Source organism: Pseudophryne corroboree, chromosome 1 (assembly GCF_028390025.1).
Source record: "Pseudophryne corroboree isolate aPseCor3 chromosome 1, aPseCor3.hap2, whole genome shotgun sequence".
Classification (NCBI taxonomy): domain Eukaryota; kingdom Metazoa; phylum Chordata; class Amphibia; order Anura; family Myobatrachidae; genus Pseudophryne; species Pseudophryne corroboree.
In genome coordinates, this window is record NC_086444.1 from 199,488,776 (window position 1) to 199,504,507 (window position 15,732).

The 15,732-nt window shown below is 41.3% G+C and overlaps 1 pseudogene; it reads left to right on the forward strand.

The window, feature by feature from the left end:
- Window positions 1-5,456: 5,456 nt before the first annotated feature.
- On the forward strand, window positions 5,457-5,575 carry LOC134954496 (5S ribosomal RNA; annotated as a pseudogene).
- Window positions 5,576-15,732: the final 10,157 nt, after the last annotated feature.

Below are 15,732 nucleotides of genomic sequence, written 5' to 3' on the forward strand. Positions count from 1 at the left end.
ACTCCTAGATGGGCCAGGTGTTTGTGTCGGGCACTTGGGTCGCTGAGCTTAGTCACACAGCTACCTCATTGCACCTCTTTTTTTCTTTGCGTCATGTGCTGTTTGGGGAGTGTTTTTTGGAAGGGCCATCCTGCGTGACACTGCAGTGCCACTCCTAGATGGGCCAGGTGTTTGTGTCGGCCACTAGGGTCGCTTAGCTTAGTCATCCAGCGACCTCGGTGCAAATTTTAGGACTAAAAATAATATTGTGAGGTGTGAGGTATTCAGAATAGACTGAAAATGAGTGGAAATTATGGTTTTTGAGGTTAATAATAATATGGGATCAAAATGACCCCCAAATTCTATGATTTAAGCTGTTTTTTAGGGTTTTTTGAAAAAAACACCCGAATCCAAAACACACCCGAATCCGACAAAAAAAATTCGGTGAAGTTTTGCCAAAACGCGGTCGAACCCAAAACACGGCCGCGGAACCGAACCCAAAACCAAAACACAAAACCCGAAAAATTTCAGGCGCTCATCTCTACTAGTAAGCGACAGTGGGCAATCTCCTCCTAACTTTAACTACTCCCTATACCACCAAAGCAGCCATGCACTAAGCCTGAGGCTTATGGAAAGGCAGTTGGCCTGGGCACAGTAGGAGAATTGGTCCACATTGTATTGCAATGGTGGCTTTGGGCACAAGGTCTAAGTCGCTATATAAGAGCCCCTGATATGCAGGCCAAAGGGCTGTGGGCTCAGTCTGGTACTAGGCCCATGGCTAAACATCAGGCCTTAGGCCTGAAGAATGTTAAGGGAGGGCACCAGACATAGGTGTGGCCCACTCCATAAGTGTATGGGGTGACTCTGGGCACTAGGCCCAAGTCACTCTAACTGTTACTGCTCAGCTAGACAGGCCAAAAAGGCATGCCTTGTACTTTATAAGGTGATATGTGCATTAAGCTCAGATCAATAGTCCATCCCTCATTAATTGCTTGAGCCCCAATGGAGAGCTGATTCTAGAGGTGGGCCAGCTGCTTGGCTCCCTGCCTCTAGTAATATCCCTGGTGTGGAGGAGCAGTCCAGCTTCATACACCTAGCTGGAGCTTGTGGGGAGGGCTATCAGGCCCCCACCCTAATTACTGTCCACTAATAGTGCAACAACGTAGTCTAGACAAAGGACTGGCCAGCTCTAAATAGGTAGGAGTCTCTGCAGGGATAAATATGCAGGGATTACTATAAACACTGTTAGTTACTCTTGTATTGAATTGTGCTGTTCGTCCGTGCAGAGTACATTTGTTACTAAAGTTTGAAGAGTTAATTTGTGTCACACCACACACATATTGATATATATCGAGGGCCCTGTTGTTATAGTTGATGCAGGGTTTACTCACAAGTTAGAGTTAGACCCTGTAAAGCTATTGGGTTTCGTGTTCTAAAGGGACCTGTAAGAAAGTGTGCTGGACACAATACAAGACTGACTGGATGAGAGCCTTCTGTGTTTGTGTGTTCATATCGGTGTCTGTTTGTCCCTACCTGTCATCTTTACTTCTGGGAATGACAGTGGACCTTGCACTCTGGTGCAAGGTTGAATTTATATCTGGTGTGAGAGCACCAATAGGTGGAATTTGGGCCCTGAGGCCAAGAGTGCCGAGGATGACCTTCACCTAAGCCCGACACTCCTGAAAATAAGCTTGGTTCAGTGGGCGTGTTCTTACTTTCTTCTTTTCAGATTTTGTGTCCTGTCCGCCTAACAGGACCATCTTTCTTAATGGCCTGAAGGTGAGGGGATACGACCTGAGGTAAGCAGTAAGACCACACCTGCACAGCAGCAGGCTCCACTCCTTTTATTAGAATTGAGTGGTTTGAACTGTGAGGGCCTTCATTGAAATTCACTAACAATTTACTTGTGGTTTAAGGCAAACTGCAATTACTTTAAGGCAAATAAATACTACTTCAGGTGGTGGAGGAGTTGGAAATAAAATTGCCCAACACCTAGGGATGCCAGTACAAATGTTTATTAGCATTCCTGATACCCTTGGCAGGTGAGTATTAGAGTTAAAAAAAATGCGGGTCATATAGCTTTTAACAAATAATATGTGCCCCTTTCCTAAGAAGCACTACTATATGTGTTTATTAATTCAATTAATAAAATGTACCTCTTAATAATCAAATTAATGTCTTCTTATTAACAGTATGTGATAATAATCCCCCCTTTCTAATGCAATATATTGATATTCCCATTTACATTGAATTAAGAACATACAAGCTTGCCTAATTTTTAGATGGGCAGTCAACACAGCTTGGGTTTTCGTGTAAATAATGAAACATGTCTCCAGATTGGCCAGCTATAAAGTAGGCGGGCTTGGCATTTCTTAATTAATTTCGGTCTGTAAGCTACTCAACTCATTGGACTATACAGAACCAAAAAAAATCAAGAAATGGGATACTTAGATCCACAACACTAGAGGAAAATATACAGTATGGGGCATTGAATATTAATATTTTAATGCTGCAATATTAATATTATAAAATCAGAAAAAAATGTTATTTAGCAGTACAAAGGGGACAACATTATTTTATATAACTATAAAAAGGACAATGTTATTATATATCAATAGAAATGTGTCAATATTTTAATTTATCAGAAATTTGAATAGGTAGCTGGCACACATTAGTTGTTTAAGACCATCGGACCACAGTGACTTTTTTTTACCCTGGTATCCACTGGATAAGGATACTACTAAGTGCATCCTTATGTGCAGTGGCAGAACTTATATTTAGGCCACCCATAGATTTACAAAACAAATGCTGAATAACCCACTCAGAAAAGGCAGTGTTTATTTCTTGTATTTTTACAGTATGGAAGGATTTCAGCTGCTATACTATTTCTTTTTTAAGCATTTTATATGGCAGGTAACTTGTATTTTGTGAAGCAGCAGGGTAATGTATCCAGCTATTTAAATTTCAAGTAAAAACTAGTGATGGCAATTTGTGTTGTGTTACAAAGACAGTTTCCGGTGGTTTCCAATTGATAAATGTGGTGCTTAAAATTCACCCAAAATCACATAAAAAAAATTCATTTTCCCAAATTGATGCTTAATAAAGTTCCACCCACAAGATAATATCAGCATGTTACTTATGGTTTATGATACAGCATCAATACTGTGAATACAAAGAACAAAGGTTTTGATCATCCCCGGTGCATTATATATTTTATAGGAAAATCACTTACATCAAAACAAAACCCTTCACAATACTTATTTGAGGAGATCACTGTAATATTTAGCATCAGACGAGCTACATATGTCAGAAGAGTATGCCAACCTTATCAAGAGAGAGAGGAAACAAGTAATTTTCAAAATAATTTCTGGGACATTGTCATGTTTCAAATGCATGAAGAGTTTTTAGGGGCAACATTATATGTATTTCTGTTGTCTTACCATTGAACCCTCTAAGGCCCTGAATACTTGAGTCTTTAGAAATACATTGTGCATTAATAATTATACTTTATTTAGTAAATAGCAGTTGTCTTTTAAAGAGGTAGACAACCTCTGTAATATACAAGCACCACAGAAAGAACAGTGGCAGCACAAATAAATAAAAAATATAATACCTGGAGTGAATTCTCACCAACAATGACAGGTACAATGACAGCCGTGATGCCATATCTATGCTGTAACTCCAATAAAAAGTTCTCCAGTGCAAAGTTGTACCTCCCAATGCGCTTTGTTACAAAGACCCACTTCTTCAGAGGCACAGTATTTTTCTCATATTGCTGTGACATACAGTATAATATTGGGGCAGGTGTATTAACCTGGAGAAGGCATAAAGATGTGATAAACCAGTGATATGTGCAAGGTTATAAATGCACCAGCCAATCAGCTCCTAATTGTTAATTTACATATTGGAGCTGATTGGCTGGTTCGTTTATCACCTTGCACATATCACTGGTTTATCATTTCCTTATGCCTTCTCCAGGTTAATACAACTGCCCCCAAGTTCCTTATGTTCACAACTGCTGTCATTTGCATAATTTCGAAAGAGAATAACATGGTAGGTGAGTAACTTTTCTTCATTAAGCTATTCTGAAGTCTGTTATCTTTCACTACACCCAGAACTGAACAAGCCCGTACAGCTGGCGAAACGCCTCACCGGGACCTCGACGATACCGTGGTCGGTCTCCACAACTGACCCCACTCTCTCAGCATTTTTGATAGTTACCACAGCCCGCGACATGGGACCACACTGTAGGTAGTACTAACTGGGATATAAGTCCTTGTTTCCAGTGCGGCATGGTATATTCCTTGCCATAAACAGAATATCTATGCCTAAGGATCCCTTAACTTTGCTATTGGTGTTTAACGCTATGTCGGTGTATAACTGCAGCCCAGGATGTTGGAATACCAAGGGTCATTATTAATGATGTATTTAATTACTGCATACTTGCTATATCAGGCACCAATATAGGAACAAGGAGCTGGTTTTCTTCATATGCTATTGATATTTTTTTCATATGGTGTTTTTCCTGTTTGATCTCCCTATATGATATTGATCTTGTTTTTTCATATGATATTTATCCTGTTTGATCAGGATGTGGTCAATTTAACTACAATCAAAATCCTGATGACCAAAATCCCGACAACCATTGACCGACAGTCAAAATCCCAACATGGTCAAAATACTGACAGTTAAAATACCAACAAGGTCAAAATACTGACATTTAAAATGTTGATAGGTCAAAAAGTCAGCATGAGTTTTTCATGATTTTTTCATTGAAACCGAATTGTTCATACTTTACCATCCCAAGAGGAGGAATATAATAGTGGTGCAGCCCCGTCCGTCCCTACTACATGGTTGGACTCATTCTCTCACTCTATCGAGTGCAGCAAGGCACCATGCCCAAAGCTGCGAGCCATGAGATGGGACAGGGTACACTTATACGGTGTCCATGATGATCTATGTTGACATACACACACACACAAAAAAAGAAAAACTTGACCTGTCAACATTTTAAATGTCGGGAATTTTGACCTTGTCAGTATTTTAAATGTCAGTATTTTGACCTCATCGGTATTTTGACCTTGTCGGGATTTTGACCATCAGTCAATAGTTGTCGGGATTTTGACCATCTAGATTTTTATTGTAGGTATTTCATAATAAACCCGTTTGATCTCCCTCCTTCTGTGTAGAAGGAACCCATTGTAGATTCTTTGCAATCTGTCTAAAATTATATTATCACTCATTTATCTTCTATTTCCATCTCCAAACGAACTCTCATCAACGATTCAGGGGTCTTTGCATTTTACATTACGGTTCACCCTAGCAACTGACTTCCTTCTCTCTGATAGATGTTGACACCATTTAAGGCCACATCTATTTAGCTTTTTCATTTCGCCAATACATATTTTTTCCTGTACTTCTATAAATGCCAGGTGGACTCTCAGTAGTGATCCCAGAGTTATTCCTCGGTTTATTTATTCTACTATCATACCACACTGTCCATGCCCTATACCGTCCAATCTTGGAAGCTAAGCAGTGTTGGGCTTGGTTAGTACCTGGATGGGAGACCTCCTGGGAATACCAAGTGTTGTAGGAATTGGGACAACAATATACACTGTGCATATTTCTGAGCTGGAATGTACACTATTCATTATTCCTATTTTTACATAGAAACCTCTTAATCCAACATGCAAGTTTTTAGTGGGGCCAACTAGGGGACTGACCCGATCTGGGGTTGTTGTGACAGAACTATCAATTTTTGCAACTAAAGGGGTCATTCCGAGTTGTTCGCTCGTTGCCGATTTTGGCAACGGAGCGATTAAGGCAAAAATGTGTATGCGCTTGGTACGCAGTGCGCATGCGCCAAGTAATTTAGCACAAAACTTAGTAGATTTACTCATGTCCGAACGAAGAATTTTCATAGTTGAAGTGATCGGAGTGTGATTGACAGGAAGTGGGTGTTTCTGGGCGGAAACTGACCGTTTTCTGGGAGTGTGCGGAAAAACGCAGGCATGCCAGGATAAAACGCAGGAGTGTCTGGAGAAGCGGGGGAGTGGCTGGTCGAAAGCAGGGCATGTTTGTGACATCAAACCAGGAACGAAACGGGCTGAGCTGATCGAGTGTAGGAGTAAGTCTCGAGCTACTCAGAAACTGCTAAGAATTATTTATTCGCAATTCTGCTACTCTTTCGTTCGTAATTCTGCTAAGCGAAGATACACTCCCAGGGGGCGGCGGCCTAGCGTGTGCAATGCTGCTAAAAGCAGCTAGTGAGCGAACAACTCGGAATGAGGGCCTATGTGCATTGAATATTGTAACAATTGAAATTGATAACATTTTGATATCCCTTAAACTGTTCACATCGATCCCGCTTTCTACAACTATTGCGCATTGACACACTTGTATTTTAGGATATATCAGCACGTTAGCTGTAATAAAAGTAAAATTTTATCATCATCACTGTTCTGCTATTATGTTCTAAATAGTGCTCCCAAAAAAAGAGTCTTCTTTTTCTCTTGTGTGACAATCTATTCATACTCACTGACTCGGGGTGCACCACCTACTAAAGGAATCCGGGTACATACTCCCTAATATCCATCATCTAGGTCTTTACCTATTGATTTTTTCTAATTATTGACTGGTGTGGAATCCAACATACCTATATTTATATCTTTCCCTGCATGCCAGAAATGGACATGGCTCAACCTAGCTGTGTTAAGAAATATCAGCTATAGAATTCATTATAAAGCTTGTGTGTGCACAGCCAGGTGATCAACAGCGGTTGTATAACTAATTTCACAAAGAATGAGATGAGAAGAAACTGTGAGTAAAAGTTGGGGAATCACTGAGTCTCTGCCAATTTTAATTTTTTCCTTTAGGTGGCATAATTATGTAAAGAGTATGTGAATATGTTTCTACATTAATATTGTTTATTTTACATAGCTATATTGCAAATATGTTTCTGTATTAATTTTGTTATCCTTTTTACACAAAAAAATTGCTTTCTTTATCATATTCCAATTTTTAACATTTTGCATTTGTTTTCTTAAAACATTCTTGTGTCAATGAGGCTTGGCAGATATAACACTACATATAAGGCAGATAATATTGCGATTTATAATAATGTTGAATAAATTAGGAGTATAACATATAATGTTGGATGAATTTCATCATTTTTATTATTTATTTATTACCAGTTATTTATATAGCACACACATATTCCACAGCACTTTACAGAGAATATCTGGCCATTCACATCAGTCCCTGTCCCAGTGGAGCTTACAATCAATGGGGCAGATGTATTAACCTGGAGAAGGCATAAGGAAGTGATAAACCAGTGATATGTGCAAGGTGATAAAGGCACCAGCCAATCAGATCCTAACTGTTAATTTACATATTGGATCTCATTGGCTGGTGTGTTTATCACCTTGCACATATCACTGGTTTATCACTTCCTTATGCCTTCTCCAGGTTAATACATCTGCCCCTATATTCCCTACCACATGTACACATAGCCACATTCCCGCTAGGGTTACTTTTGTTGGGAGTCAATTAACCTACCAGTATATTTTTGGATTATGGGAGGAAACCGGAGTACCCAGAGGAAGCCCACGCAAGTACGGGGAGATTATACAAACCCCACACAGTTAGAACCATGGTGGAAATCGAACCCATGATCTCAGTGCTGTGAGGCAGCAATACTAACCATTACACCGTCTGTACTGCAGACCAGGTGGTTTTGTTAAATAAATCCTTTCACACCCACACATTAAACATGCTAAAGAGAAGTTGTCATTGCAGGAAGTATACAGTATTTCTCTTACGTCCTAGAGGATGCTGGGATCCATTTTAGTACCATGGGGTATAGACGGTTCCGCAGGAGCCTTCGTCACTTTAAGACTTTTTAACAGTGTGAAATGGCTCCTCCCTCTATGCCTTCTCCTATAGACCTCAGTTTAGAAAATGTGCCCGGGAGACTGGATGCATACCAGTTGAGATCTACAGAGTTCTGCTGGAAAAGACTTTGTTAGGTTTTTTATTTTACAGGGAAGCTGCTGGCAACAGCTTCGCTGCTTCGTGGGACTTAGGGGGGGAAGTAGGAACCAACTTCTCAGTTAGTTTAATGGCTCTGCTTCCGCTGACAGGACACCATTAGCTCCTGAAGGATACTGAACACAGCCCTTGCCTGGCTGCTGCTCACTCCCACAGCACTGCCGCCACCCCCTAACAGAGCCAGAAGTCAGAAGGCTGGTGAGTATTTACCAGAGACCTGCAGAGAGGGGCGGAGGTCATCATGGCGGCATAAAGGTACCAGCGCAGCACGGGACGCTGCACAAAAACATGTCTCTCAGCACAGGGTGCAGAGCGCGTGGGGAGGGGCGCGCTCTGAGGGACATGATAAAATCCTTACTCTCACTGGCATTAAAGTACACACAAGGGAGCCGCTGGTGTACATGCCCCTGCCAGTATAAATATTATATTACTGTGGCTGAACCGCGCCATTACAGGGGGCAAGGATTCTCCTCAGAATTGCTAGTAACACTCAATTGGCGCCATGTCTAGAGAAAGCTCTTCACCAGAGGAACCCATTTTGGAGGCACAAGAGTGTTCTGAGCCTGTGTGGGTGAGAAAGCTGCAGAGTAATATATCTAAACTAGCAAAGAAATTCTCTGAGTCTGAAGAACAGACAAAGCATTGGAGACAGTCTGTGGAAGATGCTCTATTTGCTGATTCCTCCACATCATCCACTCGGGACCCCTCCAGTTCCCAGAAAAGGTCCCTGGCCCAAATTATGCAAAGGGTCACTGATACAGATTCCGACACTGACGTCGACACTGGGGATTTGAGGGCGGTTGACCCCAAACTGGCTAAGAGCATTCAATGTATGATAGTCACTATAAAAGAGGTGTTGGAATTTCCTGACACAACACCTCCACCTGAGGAAAAAGATTATTTTAAATGAAATAAAAAACAGGTGGTGACTTTTCCTCCGTCTAAGGACTTAAATACATTTTTTGAGGAATCCTGGGCTAACCCAGAAAAGAAATTTGCTATCCCTAAAAGGTTGCTGGTAGCGTACCCTTTCCCTGAAGAGGATAGGCGTAAGTGGGAGTCACCCCCAATTATAGACACCTCAGTCTCTAGGTTGTCAAAGAAAATCATTTTACCTGCGCCAGGGTCAGCTTCATTAAAAGAACCTGCTGACCGCAAATTAGAGATGACTTTAAAGTCCATCTATGTTGCTACGGGTACGTTACTCAGGCCCACAATTGTTTCTGCGTGGGTAGGTAACGCAGTTGAAAAGTGGGCAGATAACTTGATTGTTAATATCGACACGGTCGATAAAGATGACATGCTGCAAATTCTAGGTCATATCAAAGATTCTGCAGGTTACTTGGTTGAGGCTATGAAGGACGTAGGCTTACTGGGCTCAAGGGCCTCTGCTATGGCGATTTCAGCCTGCAGGGCACTCTGGATCCGCCAATGGAATGCTGACGCAGAATCCAAAAGAAATATTGAGGTGCTCCCCTACAATGGTGAGGCCCTCTTTGTAGAGAAAAAAGATGCCATGATATCAACTACTACATCTGGCAAATCAGCATTTCTGCCGTCGGCAGCTGCACCGGCTAAAAAATTATATCATTCTCATACTATGCAGTCCTTTCAGCCAAACAAGTACAAATGGCTAAGAGTTCCCCTTTTTTCACAGGAAAAGGGAGAGTAAAAGGTAGAAAACCGACAACACCCTCAGGCTCCCAGGAGCAGAAGTCAGCAACTACTTCTGCAAAAGCCACAGCTGACGCTGGGGCTCCTCTGCGGGAGTGTGATCAGGTGGGGGCACGTATACTATTTTTCAGCCTGGTCTGGCTTCACTCAGACCTGGATCCTTGGATTTTACAGATAATTTCCCAAGGTTACAAGTTGGAATTTCAAGACCTTCCGCCATGCCGATTTTTCAAATCAGCCATGCCAGTTTCTGCCTAAGACAGCACAAATGTCCTGAACGCAATACACAAATTATGTCAAGACAAAGTAATTGCCTTGGTTCCTGCCGAACAAAGGAACCAAGGCTTTTATTCAAGCCTGTTTGTGGTACCGAAGCCGGATGGCTCGGTCAGACCGATTTTAAACCTAAAATCTCTGAATCTTTATTTGAAAAGATTCAAATTCTAGATGGAATCCTTGAGAGCGGTGATTTCCAGCTTGGAAGAAAAGGAATTTCTGGTGTCAGTGGACATCAAGGATGCTTACTTGCATGTCCCCATTTACCCACCACATCAAGCATACCTGAGGTTTGCAGTTCAGAATTGCCACTTCCAATTCCAGACATTACCGTTCGGGCTCTCCATGGCTCCGAGAATATTCACCAAGGTGATGGCGGAGATGATGGTTCTCCTTCGCAAACAAGGAGTCAACATAATTCCATACTTGGACGATCTCCTCATAAAAGCGAGATCTAGGGACAAGCTAATCCAAAACATAGCCTTATCCCTGACGGTACTTTAACAGCATGGTTGGATCATCAACTTTCCAAAATCTCAGTTGGAACGGACGATGAGGTTATCATTTTTGGGAATGATACTGGACACAGAGGTACAGAGAGTATTTCTACCGGTGGAAAAGGCTCAGGAGATCCAGAGCATGGTCAAACAACTTTTGAGACCGAAAACAGTATCAACTCATCAGTGCATTCGCCTGTTGGGGAAAATGGTAGCGGCTTACGAGGCGCTACAATATGTCTGATTCCATGCCAGGGTCTTCCAGTGGGACCTACTGGACAAGTGGTCCGGGTCGCATCTCCACATGCATCAAAAGATAATCTTGTCAGCAAAAGCCAGAATTTCGCTCCTGTGGTGGCTACAAATGTCTCACCTCCTGGAGGGATGCAGGTTTGGGATTCAGGCCTAGATCCTGGTGACCACAGATGCAAGTCTCCAAGGATGGGGAGCAGTCACACAAGGTGAAAGCTTCCAAGGAAGATGGTCAAGTCAAGAAACTCGCCTTCACATAAACATTCTGGAGTTAAAAGCTGTGTACAACAGTCTTCATCATGCGGCACACCTTCTTCAAGGTCGGCCCATACAGATCCAGTCAGACAATGTAACGGCAGTAGCTTACATAAACCGTCAAGGCGGCAATGGCAGAGGTGACAAAGATACTCCTCTGGGCTGAAAGACATGCAAAAGCTCTGTCTGCAATTTTCATTCCAGGAGTGGACAACTGGGAAGCAGACTTCCTCAGCAGACATGATCTCCATCCAGGAGAATGGGGCCTCCACCCAGAAGTCTTTGCGGAGGTGGCAAGTCGTTGGGGCATTCCTCAAGTGGATATGATGGCATTACGCCTCAACAAGAAGCTTCAGCAATATTGTTCCAGGTCGAGAGACCCACAAGCAATAGCGATAGATGCACTGGTGACCCAGTGGGTGTTTCAGTCGGTGTATCTGTTCCCTCCACTTCCACTTATTCCAAAAGTTCTCAAGATCATCAGAAGAACAAGAGTTCAAGCAATACTCATTGCTCCAGACTGGCCAAGGAGGGCTTGGTATCCAGATCTTCAAGAGTTATTACTGGAAGATCCTCAGCCTCTTCCTCTTCGCGAGGACCTGCTTCAGCAGGGGCCGTTAGTTTATCAGGACTTACCGCAGCTGCATTTGACGGCATGGCTGTTGAGCGCCAGATCCTAGCCTGTAAGGGTATCCCCAATGAAGTCATTCCCATGCTTATTCTGGCCAGGAAAGGGGTAACGTCCAAATATTACCGTCGTATTTGGAGAAAATATGTATCTTGGTGTGAATCCAAGAAGTCTCCTGCGGTGGAATTTCAATTAGGACAACTTCTCCTATTTCTACAGGCAGGTGTGGATGCTGGATTGAGATTAGGATCTATCAAGGTTCAGATTTCGGCCTTGTCAGTTTTCTTTCAGAACAATTGGCTTCTCTTCCTGAGGTCCAGACGTTTGTGAAGGGGGTTCTGCGCATCCAACCTCCCTTTGTGCCTCCTGCAGCGCCACGGGAACTTAATGTGGTGTTGCAGTTCCTTAAATCGGACTGGTTTGAGCCTCTACAAGAGGTAGAGTTGAAGTTTCTCACTTGGAAAGTGGTCATGCTGTTGGTCTTGGCCTCAGGCAGACGAGTGTCTGAGTTAGGAGCTCTGTCACACAAGAGTCCTTATTTAATATTTCATGAAGATAGGGCTGAACTGAGAACACGTCAGCACTTTCTTCCGAAGGTTGTGTCTTCTTTTCATATCAACCAACCAGTGGTGGTGCCAGTGGCTTCTGACACCTCAGCCGTCTCAAAGTCCATGGATGTCGTCATAGCGTTGAGGACTTATGTTGCAAGAATGGCTAGGATAAGGATAACAGAATCTTTGTTTGTCCTCTATGACCCCAACAAGATTGGGGTTCCTGCTTCTAAGCAGACTATTGTGCGCTGGATCAGGGGTACCATTCAGCACGCTCATTCCACAGCAGGATTGCCATTACCGACTTCGGTAAAAGCCCACTCTACAAGGAAAGTGGGTTCGTCCTGGGTGGCTGCCTGGGGTGTCTCAGCTTTGCAAATCTGCCGAGCTGCTACTTGGTCAGGTGCAAACACGTTTGTTAAGTTTTATAAGTTTGACAACTTGGCTGCTGATAACCTAAAATTTGGTCAGTCAGTTCTGCAGGAACATTAGCACTTTCCTGCCCGTACTGGGAGCTTTGGTACATCCCCATGCTACTAAAATGGACCCCAGCATCCTCTAGGACGTAAGAGAAAATAGGATTTTAATTACCTACTGGTAAATCCTTTTCTCGTAGTCCGTAGAGGATGCTGGGCGCCCGCCCAGTGCTCAATTTTTCCTGCTGATTACGTTTATCTTTTTGCACACATGTGTTTAGATGTTGACAGCTGTTGCTGTTGCGTTATACATGCTGGTTGGCATGAGTTATGTTAAAGGCCATGTTAGCCGACATGTTTTTTGTGTATGGTGTGAGCTGGTGTGAATCTCGCCACAAGTTTATTAGTAATTCCTCTCTCGAAAATGTACATCTCCTCGGGCACAGTTCCTATACTGAGGTCTGGAGGAGGGGCATAGAGGGAGGAGCCAGTTTACACTGTTAAAAAGTCTTAAAGTGACGAAGGCTCCTGCGGAACCGTCTATACCCCATGGTACTAAAATGGACCCCAGCATTCTCTACGGACTACGAGAAAAGGGTTTACCGGTGGGTTATTAAAATTCTATTTTTTCCTTATTGTCAGTATTAATGGGTCCTACACTGCTCCCATCTAATAAGTACAGAGTTACCAATTTTCCTCATTCCTCAACACATATATTCTGTTTTCTAAGGTACTGGATGATCTACACTGACATTCCCTGTGTCCTCCATAGCATTCCATGCATGTGGAAAAATGGGATGCACTGGGTAACTCATGTGTGCTGATCATCTGGAGGTTCCAGGAACATCTTACATTTATCCAGACAGCAGTAGTGGGCACTCCATCTATCGTTAAATCCATGCTGGGGAAATTACTCTCTCATTGGTCCATTCAGTGCACTTGCAAATGGACAAAAGTAGAAGTAGTGTACCACCAGGCATTTGGATTATATTTTCTTCCTTTACTGTGCATTAACTACATGCTTGCTAGCTTAAATGTATGTGAAAGTTGATGGGAATCTTTGAAAAGGGAAATATATACCATTTTGTAATGCTGAGTCTTTTTGATATAATTGTGCATTATCTGAGTATTATTGAATGATAATGTGCATTATTGAAATATTGATTTATTTTGGGTATTATTCTTTCACTTGTTTAAATATTTGATCATTTTGGACATTATTGCGGTTATAATACCCACCAGGCAATTGGATTCCTTTTATCTTCCTCTATTGTGCATTAGTTGAGATTATTGCAGTTGTCACATTCTTTAATTAACTCAAGTATTTAGAGACTATTAGGTATTTATATTGTTGCCTATAATAGCTATGAGTGAGCAGATATACATTTAAATTATTCTTTGAAAGTTATACCATTATTTTATTTTTTTTACTGCTAATTATTAAAATTTATGTTTTAAATATTCATTTTACCAAATAGTGCACCAAGAAGGTTTTTAGCTTCTTGATCACCACAATTGTGAGTATGCTGATACTCTGCTCCATGGTGCACCACTAAATGTGAATAAATTACTTGCCAGTGACATACTGTATAGTTTGACACATGTCAATGTCTTGATCTGGTGTTCAAATACAAATAATTTCTGTCCTGTGCGGAATCAATATTTAGTTTTTCGGGTTTTAGATTCATGAAAGATGTAGATTAACTAATATATAATTTTCAGATGGCAAAACAAGACTGCCCATTGGAACTGACATAACAGGCTTAGCTAATAGAGAACAGAATAAAGACAAGCATTGTATTGTAGATTTATGGAACCTTATATAACATATATTTATTATATCATATATTGATATAATGGTTTATGTATTTTATATCTGCAAATATATTATAATAGGCTTACAAATAGGTGGGCTCATAACAAAAGGGGTGATGTTTAGTACTGGTCCAATCACACAATATGTTATGTGTGGACGTTCCTATTTAATACCTGTGATTGGCTCAGATTTAAGGAGCTATATCTCTACTGTCCAGGAAATATTTCCAGGCAAAGCCTAAATATACTTTACAGAGATATATAATCCTGGCTCATTGAACATATAAGTACTATACTTTATGACTACAAGTCAATTGTCCCAACTTGCAGAGCCTTATATAATATATGCAGATTTCATGTATAACTTTAGTGATTCCGAAAATGAGTTCAAGACTTGGAATACCAGCTCTATTTTGTCTAGTACATTTATTATAGGCGATACAAAATACAAGATAAGATAACACAATGATAATAAATCTTATAATTTATCTATGCCTCCTTACCCATGGTACATACATAAAACACAAACAGTTTTACAAACTTAAACAATTAATACTCATACTATACACTTGCAAGAATATGTGAGGGCATAATTCATAGCTACCTTCTTAGGATCCTGACTCCCTCTGGACTTCGTTCCTTCCTCCTCTCCTTCTAACTCTCTATCTATCAGACTGCCCCTTTTATCCTATATTCTACCAATTCAAAACTAGTATATCCCCACAGTTTCCAATGGAGTAGATAATTATAGGTTTGACAGATTCCAAAGTGTAATAAAACGTTCTCTGCTAACTCCGTCCCACGGTGGTGAGCATGTAGGGAATTTGGGATCATAAAATTTGGTATTTCTTTATCCATCAGAGATCTACCTTTGTATGGATGTGTAAACGATCTATTTCGCCTAGGCCCTAGGGTGTTAGCATAAATGATTGTGACCTGTTTATAGTGGGTTTGATCCTATATTATCATTGCCTCTGGCCAGCAGTATAACTGGACAATAGGCCAGCTGGTTGATATACTTTCTAAAGGTATGAAGATCTTTGATTGTGAATTCCAATGTACCCTGTTCATACCAGTAACTGTTTGCATATTATGAGACCTGAGCTAGGTGACCTATTGACTTTATCCACCAAGTTATAATTATTTATTTGCTGTGTGTGAATCAAGTATACAGTATACATATATCTACATATCATGTAAACTTTGATTTAATTGTACTTGGTATAGCGCAGATCAGACGTTAATCCTTTGATTAATACAGATATGAATAATGGCATGGAAGGGATGAATTTGTGTAATGCTCAATGTATTGTGTATTCTGGCTATATGGCTTACACAGA